The sequence below is a fragment of the Triturus cristatus genome, chromosome 4_2, assembly GCF_964204655.1.
Source record: "Triturus cristatus chromosome 4_2, aTriCri1.1, whole genome shotgun sequence".
NCBI lineage: Eukaryota > Metazoa > Chordata > Amphibia > Caudata > Salamandridae > Triturus > Triturus cristatus.
Genome location: NC_140586.1, coordinates 92064481 through 92076779, shown reverse-complemented (window position 1 = coordinate 92076779; position 12299 = coordinate 92064481). Strand labels below are relative to the sequence as shown.

At 54.1% G+C, this 12299-nt stretch overlaps 1 protein-coding gene across 1 annotated transcript in view; it reads left to right on the top strand.

Annotated features, from left to right (window-relative positions):
• STX10 (syntaxin 10) overlaps window positions 1-12299 on the top strand; it is a 145177-nt gene that overhangs the window by 76565 nt on the left and 56313 nt on the right. The window lies entirely within an intron of this gene.

Here is a 12299-nt window from a genome sequence, read left to right as displayed (position 1 = left end):
GAGGTCTTTAAGGACCCTGTCAGGCCCAGGGTCATTAACCCGCGCATTGAGAAAAAATATAAAGCCGCCCCAACAGACCCCTCCTACATCAGAGGGCCAGCTCCACTAGATTCTTTGGTGGTATCCACAGCAGGGAAAAGGGCCAATTCTCAGGCGTCAGGTGATGCACCACCACCTAACAAAGAGTCTAAACTCCTGGACGCATCAGGCAAACGTACTGCAGCTCAAGCGGACAATATATGGCGTATCGCCAATACACAAGCACTACTAGCGAGGTATGACAGGGCCCATTATGACGAGCTAGAAGCCATAATGCACCAACTCCCTGATAAATACAAAGCTAGGACCAATGAGCTAATTCAGGAGGGCAAAACAATTACTAACACCTCCATACATTGTGCCTTAGACGCAGCAGACACAGCCTCTAGGGCTATCAATACTAGTGTCCTCCTCCGTCGCCATGCCTGGCTAAGGATATCAGGTTTTAAACCGGAGGTACAAGCCTCCATCCTCAACCATCCCTTTGACCAGGAACATCGGTTTGGCCCCAAAGTGGATGACGCCCTAGAGAAAATGAAAAAGGACACGGACACGGCAAAATCCATGGGAGCCTTACAATCTCACCCTCCCAGACGCTCCTTTCGCCGCTCTTCCTTTCGGAGCACACCCAGAGGCTACTCCTCAGACTCCGCTTCCACTGCATACAAATCCCCTACTCAATCCACCTTTACAAGGGGTTACCAAAGAGGCGGCTACAGGGGCAACAATAACAAAGGCAGAGGCAAAACAAATACCGCCTGCTCTGCCACCGCGCCTCCCCAATGACTTCCCTCCATTTCCCCAGACCATCACACTCCGGTCGGGGGCAGACTCCAACATTTTCTTCCGGTCTGGACTACCATCACCTCAGACAAATGGGTAACACAAATAATTTGGTCAGGCTACTGCCTAGAACTAACATCTACCCCCCCAAACATTCCACCCAGACAACGCCCGATGTCACCAGAACATCTACGGCTACTCAAGCAGGAAGTAATCTCCCTCCTAGACAAGGAGGCAATAGAACACGTTCCAACCAACCAACAAAATATAGGGGTCTACTCCCTGTATTTTCTCATACCAAAAAGGGACGTGACTCTATGGCCCATCCTAGACCTTCGGCCCCTAAACACATACATACACTCAGACCACTTTCATATGGTGACGCTTCAGCAGGTACTTCCGCTACTTTCCCAAAACTACTTCCTCACCACTTTGGACCTAAAAGACGCTTACTTCCACATTCCAGTGCACAAGGCCCACAGGAAGTACCTCCGATTCGTAGTGGACGGCCAACACTACCAATTCAAAGTGCTCCCGTTCGGAGTCACAACCGCACCACGAGTATTCACCAAGTGCCTAGCAGTGGTGGCAGCACATCTGCGAAGACAACACATTCATGTCTTCCCTTACCTAGACGACTGGTTGATAAAAGCCAGTTCACAATCAGTGTGTACAACACACACACACCACCATCCAGCTACTTCATCAGCTGGGCTTCACAGTAAACCACGAAAAGTCCCATCTCCACCCATCCCACATAAAACAATATCTAGGTGCCACTATAGACACCTTAAAAGCGCTCGCCTACCCCAATCCTGCCAGGATTGCAAGCATCCAGGCTCTACGCGCAAAATTTATAGCACAACACCCCCTTCCAGCTCGGGTGTTCATGCAACTAATATGATGGCCTCTTGCATCTTCATAGTACCTCACGCAAGACTCCAGATGCGTCCTCTCCAAGAGTGCTTAGCGCACCAATGGAACCAGGCCCAGGGTCAATTAACAGATCTGGTGTTGGTAGACGGTCGTACCCATCTCTCTCTGCAGTGGTGGACTACCACAAACCCTTCCAAAGGTCGACCGTTCCTGGACCCGGTCCCACAGATAGTACTAACAACCGACTCATCGCTCTCCGGCTGGGGAGCTCATCTATTACATCTCACCATGCAAGGCAAATGGTCACCTCAACAGAAGCTACTCCATATCAACCATCTGGAGTTACTAGCGATCTTCCTAGCCCTAAAATCCTTTAAGACACAAATTTTGGGCAAAGCAGTCCTAATCCGCACAGACAACATAACAGCCATGTATTATATTCAAAAACAAGGCGGCACACACTCTCCACAGCTCTCTCAATTAGCACAGAGCATATGGAGATGGGCCATAACCCGGAAAATCTTTCTCCTAGCCCAACATGTCCCAGGAGTACAAAACACTATGGCAGATCTACTCAGCAGACAAACACAACAACTCCATGAGTGGGAACTTTACCCGCAAGTTCTTCACCCATACTTTCAAATGTGAGGGCATCCACAGATAGACCTCTTCGCCACCCACAAAAACAAAAAATGCCCAAGCTTCGCCACCAGATACCCACACCCATTGTCCAAAGGCAATGCGATATGGATGAACTGGTCAGGCAGATTTGCGTACGCTTTTCCGCCTCTCCCACTCATTCCATTAGTAGTGCGCAAACTACAACAGCACTCCCTCACACTAATATTAGTAGCGCCAACTTGGGCCAGACAACTGTGGTACATCACACTGCTGGAACTATCGGTAGTACCGCATCAAAAATTACGCCTCTCTCCACACCTCTTAACCCAGAACCATGGAGAGATCAGACACCCGGACCCAGCTCAGCTCAACCTTGCGATCTGGCTCCTGAAATCCTAGAATTCAGGTACCTAAATCTTCCCCCTGACTGTATGAACGTCATCAAAGAAGCTAGGCGCCCTACCACTAGAGCGTGCTACGCCGCCAAGTGGAAACGTTTTGTTATCTATTGTCAAAACAACACCATCAATCCACTGGATGTGTCCATTCAACACATCATAGGCTACTTGCTCCACCTACAAAGGTGCAATCTAGCCTATACGTCCATTCGACTACACCTAGCAGCCATATCAGCTTACCTACAAAACAGGCAACATCTATCACTTTTTAGAGTACCTGCCATTAAAGCCTTCATGGAAGGCCTTAAAAGAATAATTCCCCCCAGAGTACCACCCTCACCTGTGTGGAACCTAAATATTGTTCTCACCAGACTAATGGGACCTACTTTTGAACCCCTACACAAATGTGAACTTCAATTCTTAACATGGAAAACCGCTTTTCTTGTAGCCATCACTTCCCTCAGAAGGGTCAGTGAGATACAAGCATTTACTATTCAAGAACCTTTTCTAAAATTGCACCATAATAAGGTGGTTCTCCGTACCAACCGAAAATTCCTTCCCAAAGTCATTTCTTCTTTCCACCTAAACCAATCGGTAGAACTACCAGTATTCCTCTCGCAACCACAAACTGTTGCAGAAAGAGCTCTTCACACACTAGATGTCAAACGAGCCTTACTCTACTACATCGAGAGAACACAACCTCTCCGTAAGACCAAACAATTGTTTGTCTCTTTCTCTCCACCACACAAGGGCAACCCCATCTCCAAGTCGGAGATAGCTAGGTGGATTGTCAAGTGTATTCAAATTTGCTACAATAAAGCAAAACAAACGCTATCCGTTCCCCCTTAAGTCCATTCTACACGTAAAATAGGGGCTTCAATGGCTTTTCTAGGGAACATCCCATTAGATGATATCTGCAAAGCAGCTACATGGTCAACACCGCACACTTTCACCAAACACTATTGTGTAGATGTGCAAACTAAGCAACAAGCTAGTGTGGGCCAGGCTGTACTCAAAACATTTCAAACCTCTGCAACAGATACGGGTGGTCGTCGCTAACGGTGGTACTGCTATATAATCTATGCACAAGTGTGTAATCTGCAGCTCATATGCCTCGAACGGAATATGCTACTTACCAGTATGCATCTGTTCTTGGCATGTAGAGCTGCAGATCTACACACGCCCACCCACCTCCCCGGCTACCTGTATCTGTTCCAGCTATTCTTATTTAGATAACACACACATGGGCATCTTCACTGTTATTACTACGCTCCATCTTTCCCTGCTGGCGAAAAACAATCTGAGGATGGAGCCGAAGCCCATGCGCAGTACGATCCAAGGGAGGAGTCACCGAACTCGTGACTTCCAAAGACTTTCCAAGAGGAAAAACAAACTGCAAACATCCGGGCCCAACACCAGATGGCGATCTATGCACAAGTGTGTAGATCTGCAGCTCTACATGCCAAGAACAGATGCATACTGGTAAGTAGCATATTCCTTCTCTGCTCAAACGGGCTAAGCTGAGAGATTCAAGCACTAAAAGGGTGTGCCGGGTCATTTCAAAGAGTGGCTTATCAGAGGCTTTCAGGCGGTGCCCTACCACACAAGATATCTTTACAGTGTTCTTGGTTTCACATTAGCTCCTCTTTAGTTTATTACAGCTAAAAGTAACACAATGGTGTTTTTTAAATATTTTTTTTATTTACTGTGGAGCGCTGCACTGCAGTGTATGCTTTGTAGAAAGGAGGATGCAAGGCCCTCGCCTTGAACAGCCATGCTATGCTCAGCTGTAGTGACGGGGATGTCACATATTAATTATTATATAATCTGTTTATTGGCATTTATCAAGGTTTACAGCGCACATTGAAGTCAGAGCAACTTACATCAATAGCGATACCATCGGTAATTACCCAGGCAGATAAACATGAAGTATCGGAAGGTAGGTAGGTATATGTCCAGGTCTCATATCAATATTCAAGGCGTCTCAGCTGCGGGAAACCATGAGGCCCCTGTCAAGTTCTTGCTGCCGAGAGACCTTCCTCCCATGGCGGCCTGTTAACGTTCCAGCCACCTTCCCCAGGCGCCTTTCCATAAACAGTTAGCGAACCAAGTCATAATGGGGTAGAACTTCAGATACCCAAACGAAACAACAACAGGCCCAGCAACATCCGGCGTATGTTCTAGCGTCACCTAACTCTGTCCCCCGATCTGTCCCCCCCCATCTCGATGCCCCTTATATAACTACTTTATTGGCATTGTCATATTCGCTTTGCGCCCCACCTGTGCTACTAGACCCTCATCGCAGTACTGTCCACCTCGTTCCTGGGTTGGCCACTATCTGGCCGCTCTAGGGGGGTGCCCACCCCGCGCCCGTAACAAATCCCCACACGCTCCCCGTCTAGTCTCAACATGGCCTGCAATAGAGCCTCCCACTGATATGCTATAGGCATCTTCCTGAGGCCCAGTGTTTCTTCACTTGAAAGAGCCATGCCCTCCGCTTTGGCCCACACTAGGAATGAGCCCCGCCATGCCCGCGCGTGAGGTGGGTCAGCTGCTTTCCATTGCTTAGTGAGCAGCCGCTTTCCATCGCTATCCCTAGGTCAAGAAACAGAGAGGCGGTCTTCGTGGAGGGAGTCCTGCGGAAAAAGTGCAGCAGGTAGGTATGCCATTCAAACAGGATGTTGTGTCCTGTGCATTTACGGAGTGCCTCGTGCACCACCTGCCAATACGAGCACAGCGCAGGACAGCTCCATAACATGTGAACCAGTCCGGCATCTAGTTCTGCACAGCGAGGACAAGCCGCATCCTCACGATGGAAGTATCTGTTGATGGATTCAGGCGTAATGTACGCTCTATGCAAAATGAAAAATTGTATTTGGCGGAAGCGCATATTCCGGGGGATCTTCGTCGGGCCCTGCAGCACTCTGTCCCATTCTTTATCAGCCATGGTTCGGGCCAGATCCGCCTCCCACTTACGACGCAGTGAAGTCAGACTAATCGCTGCATGCGTGCGCAGGGAGGCCACGAACCATCGGACCAGGTGCCTCCCTCGTCCCATCACATGAAGGTATTGCATCGTGAGATGCTGTTTTGGTTCCTCCCGCAGATCTCCCCAGCGGCTCGCGAGCGTCGCCACCAGGGACCGGTGGCGAAGGAAGTGGTCCGGCGATAGCCCTGTCTCCTCCGCCAGAGAGGCGAACGGGACGAGAACCCCGTCTCGGTAAAGGTCCCCCATTGATTGTATATCTGCCGCGGTCCAGTCCGCCAGCTCCGAGGCACTAAGCACTCCCTGACCGTTAGGGGAGCCCTCAATCGGTATAGCCGGTGCATAAGGGGTCCGGGCCAGAGTGAGGTAGAGAGCGCGACGGTAGCACTTGTAGGCCACTACCATAAGGAGGGGCACAGGTCTTGTTACTTTCGCCCCCGGGTGGAATAGGTTGAGGAGATCAGCTAGGGGGAGGGTGGGTGCCGCAGTCGCCGTATCGTCCCGCCCTCTATTCGCCAACCACCGGGCTATCCATTGCAGCTGCGCGGCTAGGTAATAATGCTCGAAACACGGCATCGCACGGCCTCCCTGGTCAGTGGGGAGATATAGCTTGGGCAGTACGACTCTGTGATGGGCGGTACCCCATATAAAGTCCCGAAGGGACCGTGTAAGGGCTGTTGAAAAAGAGGCCGGGATATAGGTGGGCAAATTAGCGAAGTATTACAGGAGCCGGGGTAGAATCACCATTTTGACCAAGGCAATTCTCCCCGTGACCGCCAGTGGGAGGGTGCCCCAGAACCGCATTTGGATACTGACCGCTGTTACAGCTCTGTCCAGGTTGCCCTCCACGAGGTCTGCTGGTTGCCGATATATCTGGATACCCAGATAACGGAAGGTGTCCGGCTGCCATTTGACCTGTACGCCCCCGAGATGGTAGATCGGGTCCTGGGTGTCTGCTCGGAACGCGTAGAGGCATGACTTAGTAGCATTCACCCTGAGGCCCGAAAGAGCGGCAAAGTCGAGCAGAATGCGCTCCAGTTCGGTCGGGATGTGTGCCACATCCCTAACGAAGACTAGTAGATCATCCGCATAAAGCGATACCTGGTGCGTCGCATCCCCCAGCGGGATTCCATCAGCCAGCACCTTGCGAAGCGTGGCGGCCAGGGGCTCTATTGCCAGCGCGAACAGGAGGGGTGAGAGCGGGCACCCCTGCCTGGTACCACGGCATATCGGGATGGCGTCAGAGATATACGGTCCTGTTCTTACCTTCACCGTGGAGTCCTTGTACAAAAGGGCCGCCATTTGGAGAAACCCGAGGCCCAGCCCATAGTGCGACAGCGCCGCTACCAGTTATTCCCACTCCAAGCAATCAAAGGCCTTCTCAAGATCTAGGACCAGACAGCCCGCCCTAGGCCATTGCTGCACGCTGTCATGGGCCACCCGGAAAAACCGTCGCAGATTAAGAGAGGTATTACGCTTATGTACAAAACAGTTTTGGTCCCCATGGACTAGCACCGACACCGTTTGGGTCAGCCGCTCCGCTAGCACCTTAGCCAAATTTTTATAATCCGCATTAAGTAGAGCGAGGGGGCGATATGACCCCAGGTTGGTGGGATCCCGTCCTGGCTTGAACAGAGACACCAAGGGGGCCTCTCGCATAGAGGCGGGTAAGGTGCACTCCTCAAGGGCCGTAGTGTAAAGAGCGTGCAACTTGGGCACAAGTGACTCCCGGTAGGCCTTGAAGTATTCCGCGGGGAGCCCGTCCGGCCCCGGCGCCCTCCCAGCGGCCAAAGAGGCCACCGCGTCTCCGATCTTCTCCTCGGTGAGGGGGCACTCGAGCGCTTCCTGATGTTCTTCTGGAACCGTGGGCAAGCAGGCAGCCTCCAAAAACCTATCCAGTTCCTGCGCCTGCCGGCGCCCTGTCGAACGATATAGGGTCGCATAATGTTCCGTCATTACCTGATGCATCTCCCACTATGAGTGCACGAGCGACCCGTCGGGCCTACTAATTGCGTCTATTGGTGCGTGAGCAGCCTCCCGCCTGAGCAGCCATGCCAGTAACCGTCCCGCCCTGTCGGACATGGCGTGAACGCGAGCTGAATGAGCAGCATAATTATGGCAGCGCAAGCGCTCAAGCAACTCAGCATGGCGTGCCCGAAGCCGCGCCAGCCGTACCGAGTCACGACCCCCACCCTCACCATGAAGTTCGCAAGAGAGAAGGCGCGACTCCAGGCCGGCGAGCGACAGCGTGAGCCGCCTGCGAAAATTCCACGTCGCACCCAGACAGTGTCCCCTGATAGTAGATTTATGAGCGTCCCACTCTACTAATTCATTACTCGCCGTTCCCTCGTTCAGGTCACAGAATTGTTCGATCGCTGTGCCTAGGAAGGCGCGAAATTCAGTGTTGTCCAAAGCCGCCGGCTGAAGTCGCCACGCGGGGACAGGGGGCCGACCGGAGTCCCATGTGAGATGTAGCCTAAGAGGGTTGTGGTCTGAATGGGTCCGACCCAAATACTCCGCTTGGCCCAACAGGGGAGTCCAAGAGTGGGAGCCCACCACCCTGTCTATACGAACGTGGAGGTCATGTACCACTGAATAATACGAGTAGATGCGATCGTCGGGGTGTAGGGTGCGCCACAGATCATATAATGCCCAACGCGACTGCCAGTCAGTGAGGGTCCGCGCATTAGAGACCGCCTGCGTGTTGCGGAGGGGCGGAAAGGACCTATCTAGGCGTGTGTCAAGGACAGAATTAAAGTTCCCCCCCCTCCCCCACCCCCCCCCCTAGTAGCCAGGGAAGACCCGCATATGGCGCCAGCACTGTGGACAAGTGGGCCAAAAACGACGGTTGGTCGACATTCGGGGCGTATACTGAACCTAGTAACAAGTGTTGACCGTTCAGTCTCCCGCGAACCAGTGTGTATCGCCCTGCTGTGTCAGTTACTACCGCTGTGCATGTAAACGGAGTGCCTGCCCTCACCCAGATCAATGTACCACGGGCATGCGCAGAGTATGTAGTCCCAAATAGCTGGCCCTTCCAACGAGTGCGCAGCCGGACGAGCTCAGGCTGCGTCATGTGAGTCTCTTGGAGAAGGGCGATGGGCGCCTTATGCCGCTGCAGGTAAGTGAAAATGGAGTAACGATGTGCAGGCGTGTACATTCCCCGTATATTCCATGTGATTACGTCAGTGGTAGTCATCTAGAGCGACTGAGGTCTACAGTGGCCACGGGGCCAGGGGCGAATCGGTCGGAGGGGTGAACATAGACTGTGTGTCATGCCGGTATGTTGCAACAGAAACCCCCCTAACAAAAGAACACTTACGTGCTGCTGAATACATGTAATAAAAAACAATAACAGTGTAACTACCAGGACAAACCCCCAAATAGGCATTCGTCCAAACTGCAAGCTAAACGCTTATTGAGTGAAACTAAGCCAGGTAATGGCTAACGGGTGCGCGATGCGGCTGTAGCTGACGCAACCTGCACTTTCCCTGCGCTACTCCTACATTCACCAGTTGTGCCTCTGATGACACAAGTGGTGCAAAGCATGCGTGGGTGGCCCCACCGCACCTACCTACACCGCCTGCCGCCGACCCCCTGCCCCCCTCCTGCGCTCAGGCCCCCCCATCAAGCGGGGGCTTCCTCCACCCCAGCCACCTAGCACGAGCCAGCAGACTTTTGTGTATGCCAGCATCCGACACTGCACAACATCTTACAGGGAAATAGAGAGAGACCCCTCCAGCAGTCCCCATAACATCCTGTCCCAGACATGTCGGCCCTCGCTTTGGCAGCTGCCACCGTCTCAACGCGCTGGGCTCATACAATGTGGTCAGCAGTCTGGGGCGTCACCAGTGGTAGGACTTGAACTTCTGAAAGTACGGTGGACGGGGAAGACGACCTGCTAGTTTGTTTCACTATGCTCATGATCAGCCGCTGCACCTTGGCTGCTCGTGGACCCCAAGGTTGCCACCGCCTCCAGGACTTCCTGACGCTCCAGCCGCATCCTTTCAGGGCTGGGTGCCACGGCGGGGCTCGGCCCCGTTGCTCTGCGGGCCTCCTTCCGTCGCCGCCGTCTCGGCCTCCTCTCCTGGCGTCCATCAACTCCAGAATCCAGAGGCCTCCGACCTCCGCTCAACCCTGCTTCCTCCAGCCAATCCCAGATGTCAGATGGGGCATCGAAGAACCGGGTCCCTTCCTTCGTGATCACTCTGAGGCGCGACGGGAACAGCAGGGAATATGGGATCCCCAGGTCGCGCAACTTGCGCTTCACTACCAGATAGTTACTCCTCCGCTTTTGGACTGTAGCAGTATAATCCGGGAAAAGCATCACCTGTCCTCCGCCCACTTTGATGGTGTCCAACTTCCTGGCCTCACGAAGCACCACATCCCTGTCTCGTAAGTTGAGGAGCCTGAAGAGAAAGGGGCGCGGTCGTGCCCCGGGTTGAAGCCTCCGCGCCGGGACCCGGTGTGTGCGCTCCACCACGAACTGCTGAGAGAGCATCCCCGGGGGTAGGATGTCACGAAGCCACCCTTCAACAAACTGCTCCGGATTCCGTCCCTCCTCACCTTCCGGCAGACCCACCACTCGGACGTTTTGTGTGGAGGAGGGTGAAGTCCACCGTGACTTTGTCAATCCGGGACTCCAGGGAGGCCCTAGTCTGCTACAGTGTAGTACCCAGCCTCTCCACCGCCGCCAATACTGTGTCCATTTTCGCCTCGAGCGCTGTCGCCGGAAGCTCCATATCTCCACCATGACGCCCGAATGTGGTGCCCAGCTTCTCCGTCTGTGACCGGCCCACGGGCGGCTTGTTCCGCAGCCGGCCCATGGCCAATTGCTGTGCGGAGGGCATTCGTCGGCAACCCCCGCCTCCGATGTACAGTCCAGCCTCCCTCTTCTGCCTCGCCAAGATGTGACAGAAGGAACACCACGCTCTCCTTGCTGGCGCGGGGAAAGGAAAGGAGGGATGGGAGACGGCAAAGACCCCTCCTGGGATGGCGTGGGCACCTTCTATCCGAGGCCCACTGCTCGGTATCCACAGTTATCCGGGGCCGCCGGTACCGTCCCACACTGTCCACACAATGTATTGTTGTCCCCTGTCTGGCACCGCTCCTCCACCACAGCGTCCGTTTCCCTCAGCTGCCAGGCTGGACACTACGCCACCTCCGCCTCCAGTACCCACTACGTCTGGGCCACTAGCAAACTGGCCACCCTTCCTTTGCCGCCGGCTGTCGGTGTATAGTGGTGCAGCCCGAGCAGGGCCTCAAGCGTCGTCCAAGGCGGGCCCCCCCCACAGTTGCCACCAGCTGGAACGCCCCCTGTGCACATAGGGGACACAGGGGCGTAAATCTTTCCACGGTGTGCCAGCGTCGTAGGGGTGCACACCAGATACTGTCACTGTTCTCGTTGTGGAGACCGAGCAACGCCTCCTCAGCCGCGCACCACTTGGACTGTGTTTAGTGGCCTGGGCACCAGTTACAAGTCCTGCAGGCCCCGGGCCCCGATGTTGTGTCCGCTAGGAGTGGGGCATCCCGTCGCTCCCCGATCATCCGCATCAGTCGTCACTAGGCCCCAACGTTGCCGCAGCCTTCAGGGAGGCCCACCTCGCTCCCGGGCCTCCCCGCCGCACCCTACGACCACATTGTCGTGCTGGGGTCGGGTACACTCAACTCACCCGGACAGTTCCGGAGGGGGGGGCATCCAGGTCACTCAGCGAGGTCCACTGGGCCAGGGTCGTGCATAGGACCTCAGTGGCGACCTCTCCGACTCGCTCCGTGGCGGCACTCCACTAGCGCAGGATCCGCTAGGTTGACCGTTGGCCGCCGTCTCTCCCGTGCATGCACCGCCCTCGTTGCTGTGTCAGACCTGCAGGCTGGGTCCCTGTCACAGCAATCAATCACCGGAGTCGCCGCTGCCCACCTCTATTGACACCGGCTTCCGCGTCCCGGGCGGTCGGCCGCCGCCTCGTCTTTGCTGCCTGAAGCACTGCCCCTGCGGCCCAGCTGTCTCGTGGCCAGCTGCGGGCTAGAGTAGTTCCCGCGGTCGGCCAAAGTCCAGGTCCCGCTCCTCGCCTCCCGCCGGCTCCAGACTCAACGCTGCTCAGCTTGGGACTGCAGGCTATCTCCGGCTCCGAGTTCCTCCGCAAGGTTGCAGGAAGTCCTTGGTCCGCGGCCGGCGGCGTCTGCAGCGATCACCCGCGTCGCAGGCAGGAGAATTCACAGGATTATGGCACCTGATGGCAGGAGCTTCACGCTCTGGCGTACATCTCGTCAGCGCGCCACCTAGCGCCCCGGGGATATCACATATCAATTTGACTATGTCAGACTGGTCGGGCCCAGCCGGAAGGATTCTGAACCTGCGTGAGTTACAGAGAGGACAGTTTGATATTGTTATGAATATTAGTTAGATTTTGAATAGTTAAATTCAAGTAGAGATTTCCTTAGCTCTACTGTTAAGCTTCCTTGAACACGCTTTAATATATTTCTTCTATACCCAGATTACTGGCATACATTGTAAGTACACTAACAAAATTTTGGGCATTCTTTCACAAAGCTTACATATTTAAATGCTAATAGTTTGCTTTGATTACCAATAGATG